At 50.2% G+C, this 22,619-nt stretch overlaps 1 protein-coding gene and 4 non-coding genes across 5 annotated transcripts in view; all 5 read left to right on the top strand.

Annotated features, from left to right (window-relative positions):
• The window catches only part of LOC141978952 (uncharacterized), a 189,967-nt gene that overhangs the window by 77,009 nt on the left and 90,339 nt on the right, over positions 1-22,619 (top strand). The gene's annotated exons all lie outside the window — the stretch shown is intronic.
• TRNAC-GCA (transfer RNA cysteine (anticodon GCA)) lies at positions 1,338-1,409 on the top strand. Its single transcript has one exon. It is a non-coding gene; the product is annotated as a tRNA-Cys (tRNA).
• TRNAA-CGC (transfer RNA alanine (anticodon CGC)) lies at positions 8,280-8,351 on the top strand. Its single transcript has one exon. It is a non-coding gene; the product is annotated as a tRNA-Ala (tRNA).
• TRNAM-CAU (transfer RNA methionine (anticodon CAU)) lies at positions 11,421-11,493 on the top strand. Its single transcript has one exon. It is a non-coding gene; the product is annotated as a tRNA-Met (tRNA).
• On the top strand, positions 21,971-22,042 carry TRNAE-CUC (transfer RNA glutamic acid (anticodon CUC)). The gene has a single exon. It is a non-coding gene; the product is annotated as a tRNA-Glu (tRNA).

Genomic DNA, 22,619 nt, shown 5'->3' on the forward strand with positions numbered 1-22,619 from the left:
TTCCAGTCTTCACCACCCTCCTAGGGAAATAGTGTTTCCTAATATCCAACCTAGACCTCCACCACTGCAGCTTGAGACCATCACTCTTTATTCTGTCATCTGGTACCCCTGAGAACAGCCGAGCTCCATCCTCTTTGGAACCCCCTTTCAAGTAGTTGAAAGCAGCTATCAAATCCCCCCCTCATTCTTCTCTTCCGTAGACTAAATAACCCCAGTTCCCTCAGCCTCTCCTCATAAGTCATGTGTTCCAGTCCCCTCATCATTTTTGTTGCCCTCCCCTGGACTCTCTCCAACTTGTTTCTGTAGCGGGAGGGGGCCCTGAAAACTGGGCGCAATGCTCCAGATGTGGCCTCACCAGTGCCGAATAGAGGGGAATAATCACTGCCCTCCATCTGCTGGCAACGCTCCTCCTAATGCAGCCCGATATGACCAGTTACCCATATTGAATGCAGGCTCAGCAACATTTGATAAATTGGTTACTGCTGATCTGCTTTCAATGCTTCTCCTAATGCAGCCCAATATGACCAGTGTGACGCAGCAGGGAGTGGGGTGGATTGACTGGGGAATGGCGTCTAGTTCTGCTGGGACTGTCTGCACGGGGGGTGGGAGAGCAGGGGATGACTGCACTTGAGTGAGGAGCCCTGAGCCTGTCACCTGAGCTGGGAGGGGGTTGGACCCAGGTGACACCTTTGCCTGGGAAACTGGACAAAGGCTGGAGGAGGAGCTGGGGGAAGGAGGAGTGAGACTGGGGGAGGGGGGGTTGTTTTCAGTTTGGGGCTGGGTGGTCGAACGCAGGGAACCCCAGGGCTGGGGTCTAAGCTCCCTGCCCCCCAGAAGGACTTGACTGAGGGGTTCTGGTTATACCCACAAGCTTTGTTTTAGACTGTGTTCCTATTGTCCAATAAACCTGTTTTACTGGCTGGCTGAGAGTCTCGGTGAATCCCAGGAAGAGGGGTGCAGGGCCCTGACTCCCCCACACTCTGTGACAACCGGTTACCCATATTGAATGCAGGCTCAGCAATATTTGATAAATTGGTTACTGTCCATTCAGTCAGTTATTTCCTACTTATTCATAACTAATGAAGATGCTCTAAGGGGATGGGAGAGAGCTGTCCCGTCCGTGTAGTTAATCCACCTCCCCGAGAGAGGGTAGGTATGTCAGTGGGAGAAGCTGTGTTGGTGGGTGGGCAAGCTGTGGGGTCTACATGTATAGATAAAGTTTAATCAGACCCCATTTTTAAAACCACCCATGGTCTGGGAGTGGAAGAGGAGCTCTCTGAGGCAGGGCCTGTCCTTCAAAATCCTTAAGATCACTGACTTGCCTATGCCAATGCCATGGGGGTGTAGCTCAGTGGTCGAGTGTTTGACTGCAGCTCAAGTGGTCCTTGGTTCAAATCCAAGTGCCCCCTTACAAGCCTGTTCCCTTAACAAAAATAAGGGCCTATCCATCCCCATTATGTTTGGGAGTTCCACTGAACAGGGATGAATGGAAACACTAGGTGTTTTCCTGTGCAAATGCATAGAAACCTAGCAAAGAGGTCCCTCAGCTGAAATCAGTTCCACTCCTCTGAGTGTCTAGTTTATGTTTTCACCAATGAAACAAAGACACATGAAGGCACATTTGCAGGTCCTTGGTCTCCATTGTGTGGAAGAACAAGAACCACATCCCCTTGGGAGGAATGGACTAGTTTGTGTTACATTCGGTAAGTAAGTTGCCATTGGGACTGAGAACTCTACTGGAGGTGGACAGGAGTCTGCTCCAAAAATAAAATAACCACGATTTACCAAACTACCTGTTACACATTCGATCCTCTCTTTGTGCACACAATAGAAATTGGGGCTCGAATAAATGGCCACCTTCCTTTAACACAGATCGTTGTTCCTTGTGACTGTCAGATGCCTTCCAATGGCAGCTGTTGAAAGGGAACGTGCTTCGAGCTCATGATCACCCGCAGAGTCTCTGTAAGGTTACCAACCACAGAGCTGGTTGTGGCTGCCTCTAAGTGACTGCAGAGTCAGTGTAGGACCAGATCGTTACTTGCACAGCGTCACTTTCTGGTCTCACTGATCGCTTGGGTAGAAACAGGAATGATTTGGTGGGTTTGTTTTTGTTTTTTTCTCCCTTCATTTTCTCCTAAGGAATGTGTGATCTTGAGCATGTTATTTTACGTTCCCTGTGGGTTGGGAAAATTCCATCTCCTTGAAATAGGTGGGGAAGTGGCCTGTTTGTATCACCTAAAATAAAGGAACTTTTGTAAAGCAGTTTCGTCTTTAAATACCCTGGGATAAAAATAGGAAACAGTAAATTCCACGGCCAGACACCAGGCCAAGATCAACTGATGGGGCCAGAATCAATTAATTGCAGAAGAAACAAACTCTTGGGGAGTAGCTGTAATTTGTCCCCAAACCTTTCTTTGTTCTCATATGCGATCAGGGATTCTCTTCTAGAGGGCAGAGTTAAGGTTATCTGGGCATGTACCGTCGCTCTGTATTCCCTGTTCTTCCAGAGTTTGAGTTTTACTGAACTCAGTTTCTGGAAGGGTAAGAGATATTCACAGTCAAAGTTAACTCTGTGTTAACAAAGGCTCTTGTTATTGACAAATAATGAGACTAATCCCTCACTGAGGTAATTCCACTGACTTCAATGTTCTCTTTCCCCATTTCTAGCTCCAAAAAAATAAGCAAATTAAAACAACCTTGAGAACTAAAATGCTGTGAGAAAGTGGAAATTTTAGTAGCTCACCTAATTCCGTTTCTGCTGTGTCTCGTGCGTGTGTAAAAGGCACAGCACGTTAATTTATAAGCCCAGCGTTCTTAACTTCTTTAAATATCATGTCGTACATTAACTATATCAAGTGGGTTGTTCGATGCCATGAGGTTTTCACGCACTGCCCAAGGCGTATTTTTCATATTACTTAAATGAACACAACTCATTGAGCATAAAATTGTGTATTTCATGCTGTGAAGTGTGTCTGTAGCTGAAATTAATAGGTTTATTTTCTCTCTCTTAGTGATGCTGAAAACGTTCCCTTCTCCCTCCAGAACTGCCTTGGAATCACCTTCCCTTTGTAGATTAATCTACTCCTTTGTCTCTACGAGGAAAACATGGTTTCTATGAAAAAAAAACAATTTTTTAATTCAAGGGCCTGAGACAGAATGGCCACATGATGGCGACACAACGTCAGGAATGCAAAGCAACAGGTTCCTGGTTTGCACATTGATGGGGACAAGGGATTGAATTCGACTCCCCTCTTTTCACAGACACATTTGTTTAATTCTCTGAGGTCAAACATAAGTTTAAATGTTATACTTAGTACTCTGCCTTATAGCTTCAACAGCCTCAGATGCAAGATGAGTTCCAGCAGCCTTGAGCTTGTTTCCATGTTTAGGAGATTTTCACCTAAACATTCAAGCAACTCACAGTAATGTCCCGAGCTCCCCAAGTCCCATTGACAGCTGAGCTCTTCCTGCCCATGGGGCCCAGCAGAGACAGTGGGTGGGGGGTGAGTTTGTACCCAAATAACTGACAGAGCCAAGCAAAGAGCAAAGAAATGTTTCCTTCAGTCACTAGGTCTCTGTTTCTATGTTTCTCTCTCTCCCCTTCTCTGATAACGAGTAACGGTAAGAGAAGAAGAGGTTCAAACATGTGCTAGGCGGTGGCTAGGGTTGGATGACAAATTGAAAACCATCACAGAGCCCTCCACTGTGACACTGACACGATCCCATTCTGACCTTTTATCGACACTTCATTAATAACGGTTTCCCTGACGTACGTTGCTAAGATTATTTCAATAGCTCCTACACCGATACCTCCTGCCCCTGCTGGCTGGTTCATTGCACTATTTGGAACCTGCACCTAAACTCACCCCCTTCCTGGGAGCAAGATTCAAAACTGCCCAAGGAAACCCCATTGGGTTTCAAGTGCCGCACAAGCAGGGAGGTGCGGGGACAGTACAGGGTCGCAGAGCTTCTCCTTTGTCCCAGGGAGAAGGGTCTAGGGGGCTAGAGTAGGGGGGCTAATAGTCATGACTCCTGGGTTCTATTCCTGGCTGTGGGAGGAAAGGGGTGTCGAGTGGATTAGAGTGGGGGGGGGGCTAGGAGTCAAAGAGAAAACACCTCCCTTTTTAGCTTCAATGCACATTGAAAAAGAACGTGGCTTCTCATGTCTTAGGTTCTGATGCCATCGTGTGGCCGTTTCATTTCGCTTCTTCTTGTGAAAAGGTTTGGGTGCCTTGCACAGACACGTTATTTCCTGGGGAGAGACGGAGAAGTGGAAGCTGCATTGATTTCATCCTCCGAAAAATAGATAAGGATTAAAATATTCCGCAGACAGCTCCATCCCACCCGTCCCCCCTCGCTGCTGCCAGTGAAGCTCAGTTCTGCCCCGCAGCCCCGAGAACTGCTGGGTGCAAGCCCCGGGCCTGGTGTGCAGTGGGGTGACGCTGCCTGCCTGGACTTTTCAGGAGAAAAAGTCAGACATGACACCATGCCTGGTGCAGGAGATGCAGATGTGTTGCTTGATTGTTTTTCTCATTTTAAATGTACTTGATCCTAGCAGATCTTAAACATAAAAAAGAAGCTTACAAGAAGTGGAAGGTTGGACATATGACCAGGGAAGAGTATAAAAATATTGCTCGGGCATGTAGGAATGAAATCAGGAGGGCCAAATTGCACCTGGAGCTGCAGCTAGCAAGAGATGTCACGAGTAACAAGAAGGGTTTCTTCAGGTATGTTGGCAACAAGAAGAAAGCCAAGGAAAGTGTGGGCCCCTTACTGAATGAGGGAGGCAACCTAGTGACAGAGGATGTGGAAAAAGCTAATGTGCTCAGTGCTTTTTTTGCCTCTGTCTTCACGAACAAGGACAGCTCCCAGACTGCTGCCCTGGGCATCACAACATGGGGAGTAGATGGCCAGCCCTCAGTGGAGAAAGAGGTGGTTAGGGACTATTTAGAAAAGCTGGACGTGCACAAGTCCATGGGACCGGACGAGTTGCATCCGAGAGTGCTAAAGGAATTGGCGGCTGTGATTGCAGAGCCATTGGCCATTATCTTTGAAAACTCGTGGCGAACGGGGGAAGTCCCGGATGACTGGAAAAAGGCTAATGTAGTGCCAATCTTTAAAAAAGGGAAGAAGGAGGATCCTGGGAACTACAGGCCAGTCAGCCTCACCTCAGTCCCCGGAAAAATCATGGAGCAGGTCCTCAAGGAATCAATCCTGAAGCACTTACACGAGAGTAAAGTGATCAGGAACAGTCAGCATGGATTCACCAGGGGAAGGTCATGCCTGACTAATCTAATCGCCTTCTATGATGAGATTACTGATTCTGTGGATGAAGGGAAAGCAGTGGATGTATTGTTTCTTGACTTTAGCAAAGCTTTTGACACGGTCTCCCACAGTATTCTTGTCAGCAAGTTAAAGAAGTATGGGCTGGATGAATGGACTATAAGGTGGGTAGAAAGCTGGCTAGATTGTCGGGCTCAACGAGTAGTGATCAATGGCTCCATGTCTAGTTGGCAGCCGGTGTCAAGTGGAGTGCCCCAGGGGTCGGTCCTGGGGCCGGTTTTGTTCAATATCTTCATAAATGATCTGGAGGATGGTGTGGATTGCACTCTCAGCAAATTTGCGGATGATACTAAACTGGGAGGAGTGGTAGATACGTTGGAGGGCAGAGATAGGATACAGAGGGACCTAGACAAATTGGAGGATTGGGCCAAAAGAAACCTGATGAGGTTCAATAAGGATAAGTGCAGGGTCCTGCACTTAGGACGGAAGAACCCAATGCACCGCTACAGACTAGGGACCGAATGGCTAGGCAGCAGTTCTGCGGAAAAGGACCTAGGGGTTACAGTGGACGAGAAGCTGGATATGAGTCAACAGTGTGCCCTTGTTGCCAAGAAGGCTAATGGCATTTTGGGGTGTATAAGTAGGGGCATAGCGAGCAGATCGAGGGACGTGATCGTTCCCCTCTATTCGACATTGGTGAGGCCTCATCTGGAGTACTGTGTCCAGTTTTGGGCCCCACACTACAAGAAGGATGTGGATAAATTGGAGAGAGTCCAGCGAAGGGCAACAAAAATGATTAGGGGACTGGAACACATGACTTACGAGGAGAGGCTGAGGGAACTGGGATTGTTTAGTCTGCAGAAGAGAAGAATGAGGGGGGATTTGATAGCTGCTTTCAACTACCTGAGAGGTGGTTCCAGAGAGGATGGTTCTAGACTATTCTCAGTGGTAGAAGATGACAGGACAAGGAGTAATGGTCTCAAGTTGCAGTGGGGGAGGTTTAGGTTGGATATTAGGAAAAACTTTTTCACTAGGAGGGTGGTGAAACACTGGAATGCGTTACCTAGGGAGGTGGTAGAATCTCCTTCCTTAGAAGTTTTTAAGGTCAGGCTTGACAAAGCCCTGGCTGGGATGATTTAATTGGGGATTGGTCCTGCTTTGAGCAGGGGGTTGGACTAGATGACCTCCTGAGGTCCCTTCCAACCCTGATATTCTATGATTCTATGATTTTGATGGCAAAAATATTTGAAACAGACAATGAAAAAAGGAAGAATGTGAAAATACCCAAGGGAGAGAGGGGGTTTCTAGAGCCGGGTTAGGGATGGAGATTTTCATGAAAAGGGGACAGGCCAAAGTAGGGAGCAAAGGGGGAAGTTTTTTGTGCAGTTCCATTTTAAACTCCCTCACATCCTGGAGTCCCTAATGCCCCACCTTACCCGCAACGTGTGACCTACAGCCTCCCCACTGGCAAAGCCAACTGTGACTCCTGAGACAGCCCCACTGGTCTGGCCCTTCTCCCCCCTGCAAAAACCGCAGATCCCCCAGTGCTCCCTCTCCTAGCTGGATCCTCTGGCAACCAGATGTCTCTGCAGAACCGCCGTGGTTACTCTCCTGGGTGTCTGTTCAGGGACAGCTACCGACTTCTCCTGAGAATGCAGCTGAGAAATGGCTCGCCCTTCCCTAGATTCTCTCCTGTGGGCTCTGAGAAGGAGGATGGAGCATGTATGATAAAGTCCATGCAACATTCCCCTTTCATCCCAACCCTGGGATGTCACCAGTTGCCACCTATCCCCTGGCAGCAGTGAGGGATGTTTCCCACTGTCCAGGAGACACCAGCCTTGGACCAAAGGCAGCTTGAGGCTTCTCCTCTCTCCCTTCTTGGAATCAAGTTCATGTTTTTTCCAAGAGTTAGAGCAGCCCGAACCCCCCGAGTCTGGATTAATGTCACAAGTTTGCAATCTCTCCCTGGAAGACAATTTCTTAATGAGTGGAGTTAAATGAGATGAGTGGAGTTAAATCAGTTCTCAGCCTGAGTCCTTTGCTCTTAATCCTGAGGATATTATCCCCCCGTGGGGCCATTTCCTGCCTCTCTTTCACACAGAAGGACAATTTTCTTTGCACAGACACAGGAACGTCAAGATCTTTCTCTGTCCCTTGTGCAAAGCAGGGTGTCAAATTCCAAGGAACCCTCCTCTTCTGCGATGGAAACAATGGAGAAGCAGGGGGCCCTGGGCACCTCCAGCCCTGGCCGGGAGATGTTCCCTCCCCGCTTTCTTTATGCTGCTGTTGTTATTTCATGGAGTGTCTGGGATGGGGAAAAGCTGAGTTCACTCCAGGTGGAGGGAAAAAAGGACGCTGAGAATCTCAGGGCCTCAGGGAAAACCCAACCCCTGTTACCGGGACCAGTGAGGTGCTGGGGATTTGAGCAGGAAAGGGACTGTGTGAATTGTCCAGGTGGGGAATGAATAACCATCGACAACTAGATCCACCTCATTAACCACCGACACAGGCTAATCGTGCTGCAGAGAGAAGGGAAACTGGGAGCGATTCTTTGCTGTCAGCCATGGAAACAGTGACCCGAGTGCACTGCAGTGAATGTGCTGGGGAAAGCTGGACTTTACAGGCAGGTGGAAATAGCAGATCCGAGAAACACCTGGAGCCCCCCCGCCCACTTCTTCCACCGGGGTGAGGTGTTGAGCGACTCACAGCGCCCCCCAGTGCCGTTCCCTTTCAGCAGGGGGTGGCAGCTCCAGCCAGTCAATGGAGGGGAGAGGGCCGAGTGTATCTCTGCACCCTGAGTCCCGGGCAGGCCCTCTCTCTCCCCCACATAGAGAAACTGGCCCTGCTGCAAAGTGACCCCTAAGAACCAGCAACCTCCAGGACAGAGGGTTTGGCCCTCAGAGCAGGGAATGTGTCCCCCATGCTGCCGTTAGGCCCCTGGAAGCTCTGGAAACAGGAGGGCTCTGAGTGTAACCCATCCCCAACAGCCTCCATGTGGGGATGTAGCTCAGTGGTAGAGCACATGCTTCGCATGTATGAGGCCCTGGGTTCGATCCCCAGCATCTCCAAGTTCTCTTTTCACCCTGCTGCTTTGCTCAGGCCCAGAGGGGATGTGGCCCAGCAGTCTCCCTGCAGGAGTTTCAGTCCTGCTCAGTGCGGGGCAGGTGCCCATTGCACAGAAGGTCTGTGTGGGTTTCTGCTCCTAAGTCACCTTGATACTTTTAAGATTCCCCCCCAAGGGGCGGCTTGGGACAATGGCGGATGAGAAGGGGGAATCCTCCAGCCCTGGAGGGAAAGGTCCCCTCTGCCCAGACTGAGGGGCAAGGAGACGGAGGGGCAGTCAGTGCTCAGAGAGGAGAGAGGTCAGTGATTTACACCCACCAGGGGACACTGTCTTTTTGAGGCGAGTGCAGCTGGCTTGGGATGGTGCTGACGATGGATAGGAAACAGGCTGGAGTCAATGACAGATGGGACCACAGAAGGGGAAGGGGAAGGGCAGCTCCACCGAATGTCCTGGGTGCTCAGATGCTCCAGGTGTAGGCACCCTGGCCTGTCCTAGAGAGAGAAAAGACAAAGAGGGGCCCAGCCCCCCGACAGTCATCCCATGGACAAGAATGTGGTTGGGACTGGGGTGAAGGTTCCCGCTGGACAAAGGGGAGCTGAAATCCCCCAGCGTCCTGGAATTTAAGCAATGCAAGCTTCAGACCCTGCATGGGTGGGGGCTGAGGGACACCCGCAGAAGGTTGGGCTGGACAAGGGAGGCAGATTTCTACAATTTTTGGTGGTTTCCAGAATGGGACCAAGTCCTGCCCCCCATTCCCCCCCCCCAACATCTGCCTTTAGTCTCTGGGAGGGAGTTTGGGTGTGGGAGGGAGAGGGAGAGGGGTTGGGCTCTGGGAGGGAGTTTGGGTGTGGGCTCTGGGTTGGGGTCGGGGGTTGGGGTGCAGGAGAGGGTGCATGTCGGGCTCTGGGAGGCAGTTTGGGTGCAGGTGTGGGGTCTTGGCTGGGGCAGGGCGTTGGGTGCAGGAATGGGTGGGGTGGCCAGGTTCTGGGAGGGAGTTCAGGTGTGGGCTCTGGGCTGGGGGAGGGGTTGGGGTGCAGGAGAGGGTGCAAGGTGCAGGCTCTGGGAGGGAGTTTAAGGTGCAGGGGGTGGGCTCTGGGCTGGGGGAGGGGGTTGGGGTGCAGGAGAGGGTGCAGGTCGGGCTCTGGGAGGGAGTTTAAGGTGCAGGGGGTGGGCTCTGGGCTGGGGAAGAGGGTTGGGGTGCGAGAGCAGGTGCGGGGGGAGGCCTGTGGGAGGAAGTTTGGGTGCGGGGTCTGGGTTGGGATCGGGGTTTGGGGTGCGGGGGGGGTGCAGGGTGCAGGCTCTGGGAGGAAGTTTGGGTGTGGGGTGTGGGCTCTGGGCTGGGGCATGGGGGTAGGGTGCAGGAGGGAGTGCAGGGGGCGGACTCTGGGAGGGAGTTTGGGTGCAGGGGGTTGGGGTGGGCCTTGAGGTGCGGGAGAGAGTGAGGGGTGCAGCTCTGACCTCGGGCATCTCCCAAAAGCGACCCACACCCCCCTCTGGCAGCAGCCCCTAGGTGGGGGGGTCTCTGCCCACCGCTGCCCGCAGACACCACCCCAGCAGCTCCATTCCCACAGATGGCCGAGTCGGCCCTCGGGGCGGTGGCAGCGTGTGGAGATCCCCCCACCCCCGGGGCTGCAGGGACGCGCCAGCCGCTTCGGAGACCGGCACGCCACGCGGAGCGAGGGTGGGCAGGAAGCCGCCTCAGCCCCCTTGTGCAGCCGGTGATGGCGGTGGGGGTCCCCGGGCCCTTTTAAATGGCCCGGGGGCGGCAGGCGGGGCTGGGGGAGACACCGGGCCCCGGACTTTGGTGGAGCCAGGCCCCCGTGCTCTTATGTCGCTGGAGCATGGGCACCCCGGGCCCAGAGAAGGCGCCGCCCCTGCGGTGGAGGAGCATGGGTGCTAATCCACGTGTCGGCGTGTTGGGTTTTGCAGGGCCAAATGAACGCAGCCTCTGCTCTGGGCTCGCCCAGGTTCAGGGCCTGACGTTGCTTTGCCCAGCGACGAATCTCGGAACAGGCCAGCCATGAAATGACGGCAGGACCTGAGGAGGAAAAGCCTCCGGGTTCGTCTGTGGGCCTTGACGCCGAACGGGAGCCGTAATTCGACTCGCTTTGTGGCTGCGGCCGGTAAAATATCAGGGCAAAGTCGTCCCAGTGACTGTGACACTGGGTTTGAGGAGGCTTTGGTCTTATGAAAATGTAACTAGCATGGTACTCTCGTGTTTTTAAAGGTGGCTTCCCCAAGCAATCCCAAGTTGTCCTTCCCACAGCTGGGTGATGGTGGGCAGCCGGGGATCTCCCCAGTCTGTGGGGGAATCTCTCTGGGCCCCACTGTCAGTTCTCCAGCCTTTCTCCCCCTAACCACGCACCCCCCTCCCCCACCCATTATCAATGCTTTACAGCGACCCCTCCCCCCCTTATGGGATACAGACTCTCAGAGACAGAGACTGCCTGGGGCTCCCCTCTGCATGGCCCCAATGGGGAAGGAAAGAGACTGACGGGGGAGAGGAAGGAGACGGGCCGAAGGAGTCAAATGGGGCTAGACGAGAATAGAGGAGATTTTCTTCCTGCTAAATTGGACTGGAGTCTCATTGCTGGAAAGCCACAGCTTGAGTGAGGTTTGAACCGGCAGCCTTTCAATTACCAGGCAAAGGTGGGAACCACAGAGACCGATCACGGCCGACTTCCCCACGCTGTCCAAGGAGCCCCTGCAGTGGTGCACGTGGTTAGTGCAAAGGGCAATATTGCTGGGGTTGTGAGTTCAAGCCTTCCCTGCAGCCCTGGTTTCTATCACCCCGTGGAGCTTCCCCAGCTTGCTTGTCCTCATTCACATGGGAAGTGCCATGAGAGGAAGGTCTAAAATGTGGACGTTGGTGCAAAGCTTGGGACCCCCCACCCATGCTGGCACTAGCTCCGGGTGGGTTGCTCAGGGGCAGGGAGAATTGATTTCTTTGCTGCAGAGAAAGCTGCCAGGACAGGTCTGTGGGCACCAGAGCTCCCCGCTTCTTCCCGCACATGCCAGGCTCCGTCACTGCTGGAGGAGGGTCCTATAAGCACCGAGCCCAAAGCTCTTCCAAGCCTTCTTAGCGCAGCGGGCAGCGCATCAGTCTCATAATCTGAAGGTCCTGAGTTCAAGCCTCAGAGAGGGCAACTCTTCTTGCTCCCTGCTTCAGATTTTCTAAAGGAAATCGTGGAAAAGGGACTAGAGCTGAGTGGTTTCTCGACACCTCCCCATCCATCTAACACACACCCAGAGACTTTTCTAAGGGGACGTCTACAGTACGAAATTAGTTCAAAATTATTTGATTCGAAATTTCGGGAGCTGTTTTAGACATTCAGGCTTCGGTGTCCCCACTAAAGCGCGTGAATTCGGCAGAGTGCATCCACAGTACCGAGGCGAGCATCGAACGTCGGAGCGGTGCACCGTGGGTCACCATCCCACAGTTCCCGCAGTCCCCGCCGCCCATAGGAATTCTGGGTGACGCTCCCAGTGCACGATGGGGCAAAACCATTCTTGCGGGTGTTTCTGGTGCGTGTCATCGGGAAGCTCTGGCGGACAATCGTTTCACGCCTTTTTGGCATGCAGACGCCATCCTGCTTTCAGCAGACGGCGCACCGCTTCCTCTCCTGCAACTATGAATCCGCCTCTCATTTCCTCTCCCCTTCCGATGTAATCTCTACTGTCTACTCTTTCTCGTCCTCATCGAACGCTTCCACCGCCAACTCTGCTCTCCGGCCCGTGCCACGCTTCCGCGCTTCTCTGGGTTGTCTGTCCTGGGCTCCCGCCTCCGTGAAAGCCACGGAAGACAACCATTTCCCGCCTTTGTTCAGCTACCACGAACCAAACAGCACTTCTTCCCCTGCCACTCTGCTCTCCTGCATTTCGCGCCCGTTTTCCAGGATTACCCGTGCAGGCGCCATGGAGCCCGCTCAGATCTCCGCTGCAGTTTTGACCGTTGTAAATACCTCGCGCATTATCCAGCAGTATGTGCAGTCCCTGCAAAACCGGGCGAGGAAGTGACGATGGTGCGATTACTGTACTGATGAGGACATGGACAAAGAGGGCACAGCATGTGGCAATTGGGAGATCATGGTGGCGCTGGGCCAGGTTCGTGCCGTGGCACGCCGATTCTGGGCCCAGGAAACAAGCACAGACTGCTGGGGCCGCATCGTGTTGCAGGTGTGGGATGATTCCCAGTGGCTGAGAAACTTTTGTATGCGTAAGGGCCACTTTCATGGAGCTTTGCGACTTGCTGTCCCCTGCCCTGAAGCGCAAAGACACCAAATGAGAGCCGCCCTCACAGTTGGGAAGCGAGTGGCCATAGCCCTGCGGAAGCTTGCAACGCCCGACAGCTACCGGTCAGTCGGGAATCAGTTTGGAGTGGGGAAATCTACTGGGGGGCTGCTGTGATCCAAGTAGCCAACGCAATCATTGACCAGCTGCTATCAAGGGTCGTGACTTTGGGAAATGTGCAGACCATTGTGGATGGCTTTAATGCGCTGGGGTTCCCTGACTGCGGCAGGGCGATAGACATAACGCATATCCCTCTCTTGGCCCCGGATCAGCGGGGCAGCCAGCACATAAACCGCAAGGGGTACTCTTCCATGGTGCTGCAAGCCCTGGTGGATCACAAGGGACGTGGCGAAAGGGATGCGGAAACAATCCAGTTGGGCCATTGCCCACAAGCTCACCCCCAAGCAGCTTGGACTCCTGATGACTGTGATGCTGAGACTCCATGGCCTCCGCATCCTCCACCCGCTCTGAAGGCAGGTTCCTTAGACCCCTGTTCATATTCCAGACCCCAGCCGGTGCAGCTTCCCTGCCCAACCACTCACCATCTGCCCCAGGAGAACCAGCTGGTGGGCTGCATCCACAGGCAGATAGTTTATACCGCTCCCCTCAGAGCAGCAGCCACAGCTGTGGCAGCTAATCCCCACATCTGGCTGCCGGGGATCCAGCTGGATTGTTTGTGCATCCCTTTCAAGACTTGCCCTCAACAACCTGGCAGCCCCCAGCTTTCTCGTTGCTCTGTGGTTGTTTGCTCTGTGAAAGGGGCCTCTAGGAATTGGTATTTCCAGATGCATTAAAGAATCATCATAAAGGGGAAGGAAAAGTTAATGCCTTAGAAAAGTCTCTGTGTGTGTGTTAGATGGATGGGAGGGTGTCTAGAAACCACTCTGCTCTCGTCTTTTTTCTCGGATTTCCAGTGGTAATCAAGGTAGGCCATTGCCAGCAGTTGACAAGAACATGTGAGAACAGTGGGGGCGGGAAATAAACATGAGGAAATAGTTTTGCTTTGTGTAATGACCCATCCACTCCCAGTCTCTAGTCAAGCCTAAGTTAACTGTATCCAGTTTGCAAATTAATTCCAATGATCACTACAAAAGGTTTCCCCCACCCCACCCGGCTCTCCTCCTGCTAATAGCTCACCTTACCTGATCACTCTCGTTACAGTGTGTAGGGTAACCCCCATTGTTTCATGTTCTCTGTGTATAGGAGTCTCCCCACTGTTTTTTCCACTGCATGCATCTGATGAAGTGAGCTGTAGCTCACGAAAGCTTATGCTCCAATAAATTTGTTAGTTTCTAACGTGCCACAAGTCCTCCTGGTCTTATTCATGGTGTTCTATCCCCATAGTGTGGCCCTTTGGTGTCAGTCCTTTTACATAAACAATGAGTTTTTTTCATAGAAACCATATTTTCCTCATACAGACACAGGAGCAGATTAATCTACAAAGGGAAGGTGATTCCCAGGCAGTTCCGGAGGGAGAAGGGAACGTTTTCAGCATCACTAAATGATTGTGTTGTACCTCACACACACACAGAGTGACAATAAACTCAATTAACTGAGCTACCAACACACTTCACAGGAATGAAATAAACAACTTTATGTTCAAGGAGTTTGGTGCATTTAAATAATATTAAAAATATGTTTTGGGCAACGCATGGAAAAGTCATTGTATTGTACAACCCCCTTGATATAGTTAATACACCACATAATATTTAACGAAGTTAAGAACGATGTGCTTATAAATTAACGTGTTGTGCCATTTACACACGCACAAGACATAGAAAAAACTGAATTATTTGAGCTTCCAACATTTCCACTTTCTCACAGCATGTTAGACCCTCTGCTTTAAATGAAATATGTCTAAAGCCCAGATGTATGAAAGAATTGTCTACTTCTGTATTTCTTAGCTTTTATCTCAAAAGGTAACAGCCTCATAATCTCCCCCAAACACCCTGGGACCTCCCCAAATTATTAAAATGCCCCTGTCCTCAGCAAGGCCACGACAGTGACCCACAGCTAGCGTGTCTAGGCCAAGCTGTTCTGAAGGAGGCAACTCAAAGATTTTCTCTCTGCTCCCCTTGGCAAGGTCTGACTGGGAAAACAAAATCCCCCAACTGGAAAGTTTTCTGCTGAGAAACCAATACTAGTCTGTTTGGGGACTTTGATTTGAATGGATTATTATTATTCTCTTCTGATCTCTGAATTATTTCAGTTCAGTCTTTGTCCTCCAGAAGTGTTGCCAGATGTTGAGTTGTGGGGGAGAGAGGCCAAGTCATGACGTCTCTTCCCCTCTTTCATATTTTCTTCCAACTTGCTAGGAAGTTCCTCTGCAACGTTGTGAGTCAAGCAGTGTCCATTGTCTCCGGGCTGTCTCGGAGGAGTCTGCATTGTACACGGTTCCTGGGAGCGTCCTTGGGAGCGTGGATACCTTTACTGGGCCAGCAGCGAGTCTGGCTTCTCCAGCGTCACACCGGAAAGGCTGGCGGTGGCCATTTCCCAGCCTCATCACATATTTCAGTAACGCACCCAGAGCAAAACTCCACCACTTCCCAGACACGGCTAGCACACACCATCCACCCAGGTATTAGCCTTCAACAGATCACGACTTTTACAATGATAGCTCGCCAGGCCGACTCTGTACAAATCCTACCTTAATTCTATGAGAGTGGTGACTATGGGGCTTCCAGGGTGCTGCTTTGAGCACAGCCTGCCACCCCTGGGCTGACACTGCAATGGAGACGTCCCCGTAGAGTCCCTCTCTCCCAGGATAAAGATGGCAGCAGGGCTGGCCTGGGTCACCTGACGTGGGCTCCTGGAGCTCAAGCTGTGGGGCTCAAAAGTGGGGTGCAGATACTGGTGTTCCTGCTGAAGCCTGGGTTTGGAAACCCTCCCCCCTCGTGGGGCCTCAGAGGTTGGGCTCAAGCCCATCTGTCTCCACTGCCATTTTATAGCCCTGCAGCCCCAGCCCCAGAAGCCTGAGTCAGCTGCCCCGGGCTCTGAGACAGGTGCCCTGGGTGTTTTAATCGCTGTGCAGACATAACGTTAGGATACGTCTACAGTGCAATGAATCACCCACGGCTGGCCCGTGTCACATTAATCAGGGTCATGCGGCTTGGGCTGTAAAGTTGCAGTGTACAAATACAAAGAAACAAGAGCAAAAACCGGTTGCCTTTATAGCTAGATAGCTACAGAGACATGGCAAATAGCAACAAGAATCAGCGTAGAGCTGGATCTAAAAAAACGAAAGATTAATCTTTGCTTTACAAATAATAACTACTGATAAATGGTAATATAAAAAAGGACCTCGAATTCCTTCATAATTTGATCGTTCTTGGAACTTCCAGGCATATTGGCTAGAATTTTTGAGACACAGATTGTCAGAAAAACGTAACACGCTGAGTGCTCCAGCTGAAACAACAGCAAATACTGTTGCCTAGATAGATAGATACATTGCAAAGAGCAACAAGAATCAATGTGGAGCTGAATCTGCAAAACGGAGCGATTAATCTTGAAATACAAAGAATAATGTATTAATTATTATTAATAATAATTATTATTAATTATGTGATAAAGGTCCATGAATTCCTTCATACTTTTATCATCCTCAGGATGTTGCTGTGAATTCAGAGACATGATTGTTTTCTGGAGCAGCCGTTGCAGTTTCAAAAGGAAATGCAGGCAGAAAACGAAGCAGGGAGGGTTGTGATGGGGCGCATGAAAGCAGAGGAGGCTTGTTCCTCTTGAGTTTTCTTTCCGTTGCTCTCGTGATCGTGATGGAGGAAGCGGAAGCTTAATTTGAGCTTGTCCCCACTCCCCTCCTTCTGTCGGCGGAGTGTGTCTTCACCAGGAGTGCTTCCACCGAATGAAGAGGGGCAGCGCGGGGAGGCTGGGAAACGGGGCTCTTCACTCCACCCAGCTGCCCCCTGGGAGCCCAGCTGCCCCCTGGGCTCTTGACTCCCCACCTCCTCCCTGGAGTGGGAGCCGGCCACCTGGGCTTCTTGCCTGCCTGCTCCCAGCCAGGAGTGGGGGCGGGGGCCAAGTGCCCAGGCTTCTCGGCTCCCTGCGCTGGGACCCGGGAGCTTTGGTGCAGCAGCCCCGCGAGGAGCCAGGCAGGTGCAGCCCCGCTGGGATCAGGGAGCAGAGGGCAGCCAGGAAGGGAGCCAGCCGGAAGCCATGAAATAGGCAAGACAGCCAGCAGCCCCTGGGAATAAGGCAGTGTCTACACAGACACTGTGCTGTCCTAACGACCCCAACGTAATCCCCGTGCCTCTTGAGGAGCTGGAGTTACTATGTGGGTGTAGCCGGGCACTTCCCTAGATGGGACAAGGCTGCAGTGTGCACCGTGAGGTAATTAGGACAACCTAAAATGCTGTCGATGGGCCTAACTGTGTAGTGTAGCCCAGGTTTTATTCTCCTGGTGATGGGTTATGTGCTGGGTGCCTTGTTTCCTTTGCTTAGGAGTGCTTGTTCTCACCCCTATCTCCTTGCTTTCCATTCCAGTTCAGGGAAGGAGAGAATAACCAAGTCTTCAGGTATGAAAAGGCAAAACATTTCTAGATGACCCTTCACAGTCAGTGAAACCTGTGGTGGGAGACATGCCCTTGATTTTACTGCTTTTTGGTTTCTTGTCTTCTGGTTGCTCCCGAGGAGCTGGCAGGGAAATGTCCATGGAGGAGTGGAGTGGATGTGAGGTTTCTTGCTTCCGAGATTTGCCTGCGTTTTGGCCTCATTGTGAGAAGGGCAAATTGGATGAGACATTGCAGCTTTTCTGATGCCTGTCTGAGTTTGGAAAGTAAGTTCTTTGTTGTCCTGTTCTTCAAAGGGGAACTGAGGGAGCGGATATACACTGGCAGCTGAGAAAGCCTTAGGAGGGGACATCCAAAGCTGGGCACAACTGGTTTCTGTCGTGGATTGTAGTGTAGTGTGGTGGTTATCATGTTTGCTTCACACGCAAAATATCCCTGGCTTAAAACTAGGCAGAAACAGTGCCTTTTCCCCCGACTGATCAGTTTTGGTCTTCCTCCATTCCAAGCCCTTTGCTGAAATACACCCGTATTTCCCACACTTTTTGTTCGTTATTCTATCCTTTTACGATATTTTAGGGTTGTAATTTAATTGCCACACAATTTTGCTCATGAATTGAAGTTTAACACAACATTTGACAGCCTTTCCCCATGCCCTCCTTTCTGTCACTTACAGGAGTTTACTTATGGGAATATTCACTGATTTATTGCAAAGAGCATTTCAAAGGAAAGGTCAGAATCATTTACCTTGGATTCACTTTCCTTACTTCTTTCTAATTCTTTCTCTCACATAGATGGGGAAATCTGTGTTGGAGCAATTTAGCTTACCACTCTCTCTTTCTAGACGGAAGCTGACACAATTTAAAACTTCCCAATTTGCAAATATCTATGTGAAAATCTTTCCTAAACCAATGCAGAGATCCTGGGCAGGGCGAGGGGTGAGGCAGATTAATAATTGTCTATTCTTTATTCTGGTGCTTGCTAATTGGCCATTTGGAATTTTAATACGTGATGGCATTACAGCCCAAAGATAATCTCAACATGTGGAGAAGAAACGGTTACGCGGGCTAAGAAATAGTTTCTTGGTGTCACACCAAAAGTGATGCATTCGAGAGTGAAAGAAGAACTAATTAATGTCTTATGAGCATTTGCTATGTAGTTGTGGCCATGCAGGTCCCAGAAAAGCTTGTCTTTGTCCCCAACAGAAGCTGGCCCAGTGAAAGATATTATCTCACCCACCTGCGCGTTTGCTCGCCACACTACCTGAGAAAAGCGGAAATAGCCTCAAAGCAGAGAAAATGGAACAAAGAAGATTAATTCCTCGCTGAAAAATGGGCCCCTTTGTCAGCTAGAGCCAATCTCAGACGATTCTGGGACCTCTTGTGGCTATTGCTGGTTTTGAAAAAAGCCAGGTGTTATTTAGACAATATCACTTCCAGTGTATCCACTGAAGCAGATTTATGCTTCACGATTGCTGTGTATCCAAAGAGATTCATTCAATTCGGCACACAAGTGAATAGAGATGGGCAGCTGGAGTCAGCCAGTTCTCCCCGATCTCAAAGTGTTTGGTTTTTAAAAAGGCCCCTTTTGGTGTTTATATGGGACAGGGCAGAAAATGGCCAGATAATAAGCTATTGGGGTGAAAGTTCAGAGTTTTTTTTAATTTGCAGTGAAGACTGAATGGAGAATTGTGTCGAGAAGTTTCTTTCCCTGACTGAGGATGGAACCAAGGCAGCATCAATGAGAGTCCTAACCAGTAGACCAAGGGTACTCAACAGGTGTACCACGGGCCAACTCTAGACAGCCAGAAATTTTTCATGGACCCTGAAATCTTTTTATTTACTTATTATTACGATTTTTTAAAATGATTTTCTCTGGAGTCTGGACCTTGAGTATATCTTGACCGAGAAATTTGGACCTTGACAAAAAATAGCTGACTACCCCTGCAGTAGACCATAAGGGGGGGCAATGTAGGGTTTTTTGGTTCAGCTCCTCTATGCTTTCTAAGGCTACTTGCTCTCCAGTTTAGGAAATGGTCCATTCCCCATTTCAGAAGGGACAAGAACAGAGAGTGAAGGAACCCCTGTGCTCATAACCTGAGCTCAAGCAAAAGCTTTGAAACAAGCTCAAATTATGCTTTAGGTTCCTCCATCAGAATCCCAAGAGCAACACAAAAGAGGAACAATCCTCCTCTGCTTTCATTTACCTCACCGCATCCCTCTCCGCTTCTTCTTCCGCCTACCTAGTGGCTTGTCCAGGGAAACCACTCCGCTGATTATAATTTTGGCATAGAAAGCCAGGGAGGGGATTTGCTTCCACTTGACGTGAGCAGATAGCATTCTGACTCAGTGTCTATAATCAGGTTTCCCAGCTTTGGCTGCCCCCAGTTTGTCACCTCTGCGCAGGCAGGAAGCAGCGAAAGTGCTGACCCTCGCATCACATGGGCTCTGGGATCATGATGTTTTGCACAGCATCGGCGAGTCCATGTTTCATCTCTTTGTCCTCCTTGGTAAGCCGGACCCTTCCCCACAAATGGTTTCCTCTGACGTTGGAGGGATCGAAGTACCTGCAGGTTTCCTTCACTCACCTTTATTTTCCTGCATTTCTTGTGTCTTGTATTGCTGTGCCAGGGAGCTGGCAGGGAAATGCCCATGGGAAAGTGAAGTGAAAGTGAGCTTTCTTGGTTTGGAGCTTTCCTGTGTTTTGTCTCCTGGTGAGAAGGGGAAACTGGAGGAGCTATCGTAGCATTTCTGATGGATATTTGAGGTCAAAAAGAAGCCACTGGTGTTCTTTGTGTTCCTCTTCTTCAAAGAGAAACGCTGAAATAGCTGACACAGTGGCTACTAAGAAAGCTCTGCTAAACAGGCCAAAAGCTCGCCACGACTGGTTTTTGCAGTGTAAGTTATTACCACGTTCGCCTCAGGCATGAAAGGCCTCCGGGTCATCGGGCAGAAACAGTGTCTTCTTTTGCTTCTGATTCTTTGTCTTTTCATTCACTCCAAGTCCTTTATCAAGCTTTCTTCCTCATTATTTTTTCCTTTCATGAAACTTTAGGGTTGGAAGGTGGGGATTACCCTGAATTTTGAGGGAAGGAATAGACCATAAGTTTGGAGATTGTCAGCTATTTAACAAATATGAGCCTCGAAGAATCCCAACCTTTTGTCCTGCAGATTTAGCTCCCAGACAGGAGTTTCCCCCTCTTTCATTTCGTTTCAGCTAACTGCAAACAGCCTCATGTCCCCTTTTCATGTCAGAAACGTCTATTGACTGATGATCACATTTCCCCTCCTTTCCTGTCTAGGCAGGGTCGGGATGTGAGGAATGAGAAAATAACAAATGGAAATTTCAAAGCCTGCCTTTTAACAGACAACATCACTTTTCCTTTGAAATAACACTTATTTCCTTTCAGAGTGGTAGCCGTGTTAGTCTGTATCAGCAAAAACAATGAGGAGGACTTGTGGCACCTTGGAGACTAACAAATTTATTTGGGTGTAATCTTTCGTGGGCTAAAACCCACTTCATCACATGCATGGAGTGGAAAATACAGCAGGAAGATATATATACAGAGTCCATGAAAAGATGGGGGTTGCCTTAAAATCATAGAAGATCAGGGTTGGAAGGGACCTCAGGAGGTCATCTACTCCCACCCCCTGCTCAAAGCAGGACCAACCCCAACTAAATCATCCCAGCCAGGGCTTTGTCAAGTCCCCTGCCCTCTGACATGTCCTTTCACAGAATCACAGAGTTGGAAGGGACCTCAGGAGGTCATCTACTCCAATCCACTGCTCAAGGCAGGACCAATCCCCAATTTTTGCCCCAGATGCCTAAATGGCCCATTCAAGGACGGAACTCACAAAGAACTGTTTGAAATGGGCCACCCTGATTACCACTACAAAAAGTGATTTTTCTTCCTGCTGATAATAGCCCATGACATGCTAACAAAGAAACAGCCGTGATTTAAAATCTCCACTCAGAAATGGTGAACAACAGCAGAACCCAAAGTAACTGAAGGAAGGGCAGATGATCACAGTTAGTTCATTGTTTCAGTCAATATTGTCTCAGATGTTCTGGGGAGAGAATTCCACAGTAAGTGATTTTGCATTTTTGCAGGACATTAGACCCCCTGGGGAGAAGCTCCTCAAAGAAAATGTGGCCCCAGGAGTGTCAGAGAAGGGAATCACTGTTTGCTTTACAAGGTGGGTGAGGGAAAGCTGCAGGGATTTAGATTCCTCCAGAGTCTGATGAAACCACTGGTGGGGAAAGTCCAGGGAAGCGGAGGAGGAGAAGGAGAGGTAAAAAGGGCTTGTAGCTCTTGTGCAATCCCCATGCTCCCAGCAGAAGGGTCCAGGGGGTTCAGCACTTTGGCTGCTTGTTGAGGACACAGAATTCAGAAGATGGCAAAGCTCAGAGCCCCGTTACATGGAGTCAGAATGCAATCAGGTCACAAGGAGGGGGAGCAAAGTCCCTCCCTTGCTCTCTATGCCAAAGTTCCTATCAGCTCAATGTCCTTCCCAGAAGAAGGCCCAGGTCGGCTGCTGAGAGGGTTGCAATGGGGTCAATGAAGGCAGAGGAGGATTGTTCCTCCTGGGTTTTGTCTGTGTTGCTCTGTGATCCTAGTGGAGGAAGCTGACGCATCATTTGAGTTTGTTTCAGTGGCTTGGGTTGGGCTCAGGTTGTGACCCTGAGCACAGGGGTTCCTGCCCGCTCTGCTCTTAGCCGCTCAGGGAATGGACAAAGGAGCAGCTTCAGAAATTGGACAGAAAATAGCCTAAGGAAGTGCAGCACAGCTGAGAAGAACAAGAGCCTCATCCTCTCCCTGGTGGTCTAGTGGTTAGGATTTGGCGCTCTCACCGCCACGGCCTGGGTTCAATTCCCAGTCAGGGAAAAGTGACTTTACAGCAAAACACCTTAATTTATCCTTCACTTGCAATTTTAACAAATTGACGCTTTTTCCCTGACTCCCCCATCTTCTACGTGATCTTGGCAAGGGCTTTGGAGACCATATCAAAATCAAAGCTTCCCACTGACTAGGAGCAGAATGTGGGCATGTTTCCATTGTGCACCTCGATCTCCACAAATAGACAGGTGCAAATTCTTGTTTCCCCTTGCTAGCTAGCCTAACCAATGTTATAACAACAGTAATAGACACTCAGGTTGACCCAAGATGTCAGTCTTCTTGCTGAAACAAAACCAAAAAATCATTTTGGGTCAACCAAATTATTGCAGCAAATAAAATATTCACGCAAAAAACTTTCATCCCACTCTATATACCAGTCTTTGGAAGTAACCATCTTGGCAAAACTGACCATTAGCCTCTTCCATTCCTGAGGTCTAGCTGCTGTCGTGTTCTAAGCATAAATGATGGGCCTTTCACCTGTTGGCCACTGGTTACTACCTTGCTCAGGTAGCTACTGATGAAAGGCAATGTGGTTCAGTGGCTGACCTACTTCTATCCCTCTGCC

The sequence above is a fragment of the Natator depressus genome, chromosome 28 (assembly GCF_965152275.1).
Source record: "Natator depressus isolate rNatDep1 chromosome 28, rNatDep2.hap1, whole genome shotgun sequence".
Taxonomy (NCBI): domain Eukaryota; kingdom Metazoa; phylum Chordata; order Testudines; family Cheloniidae; genus Natator; species Natator depressus.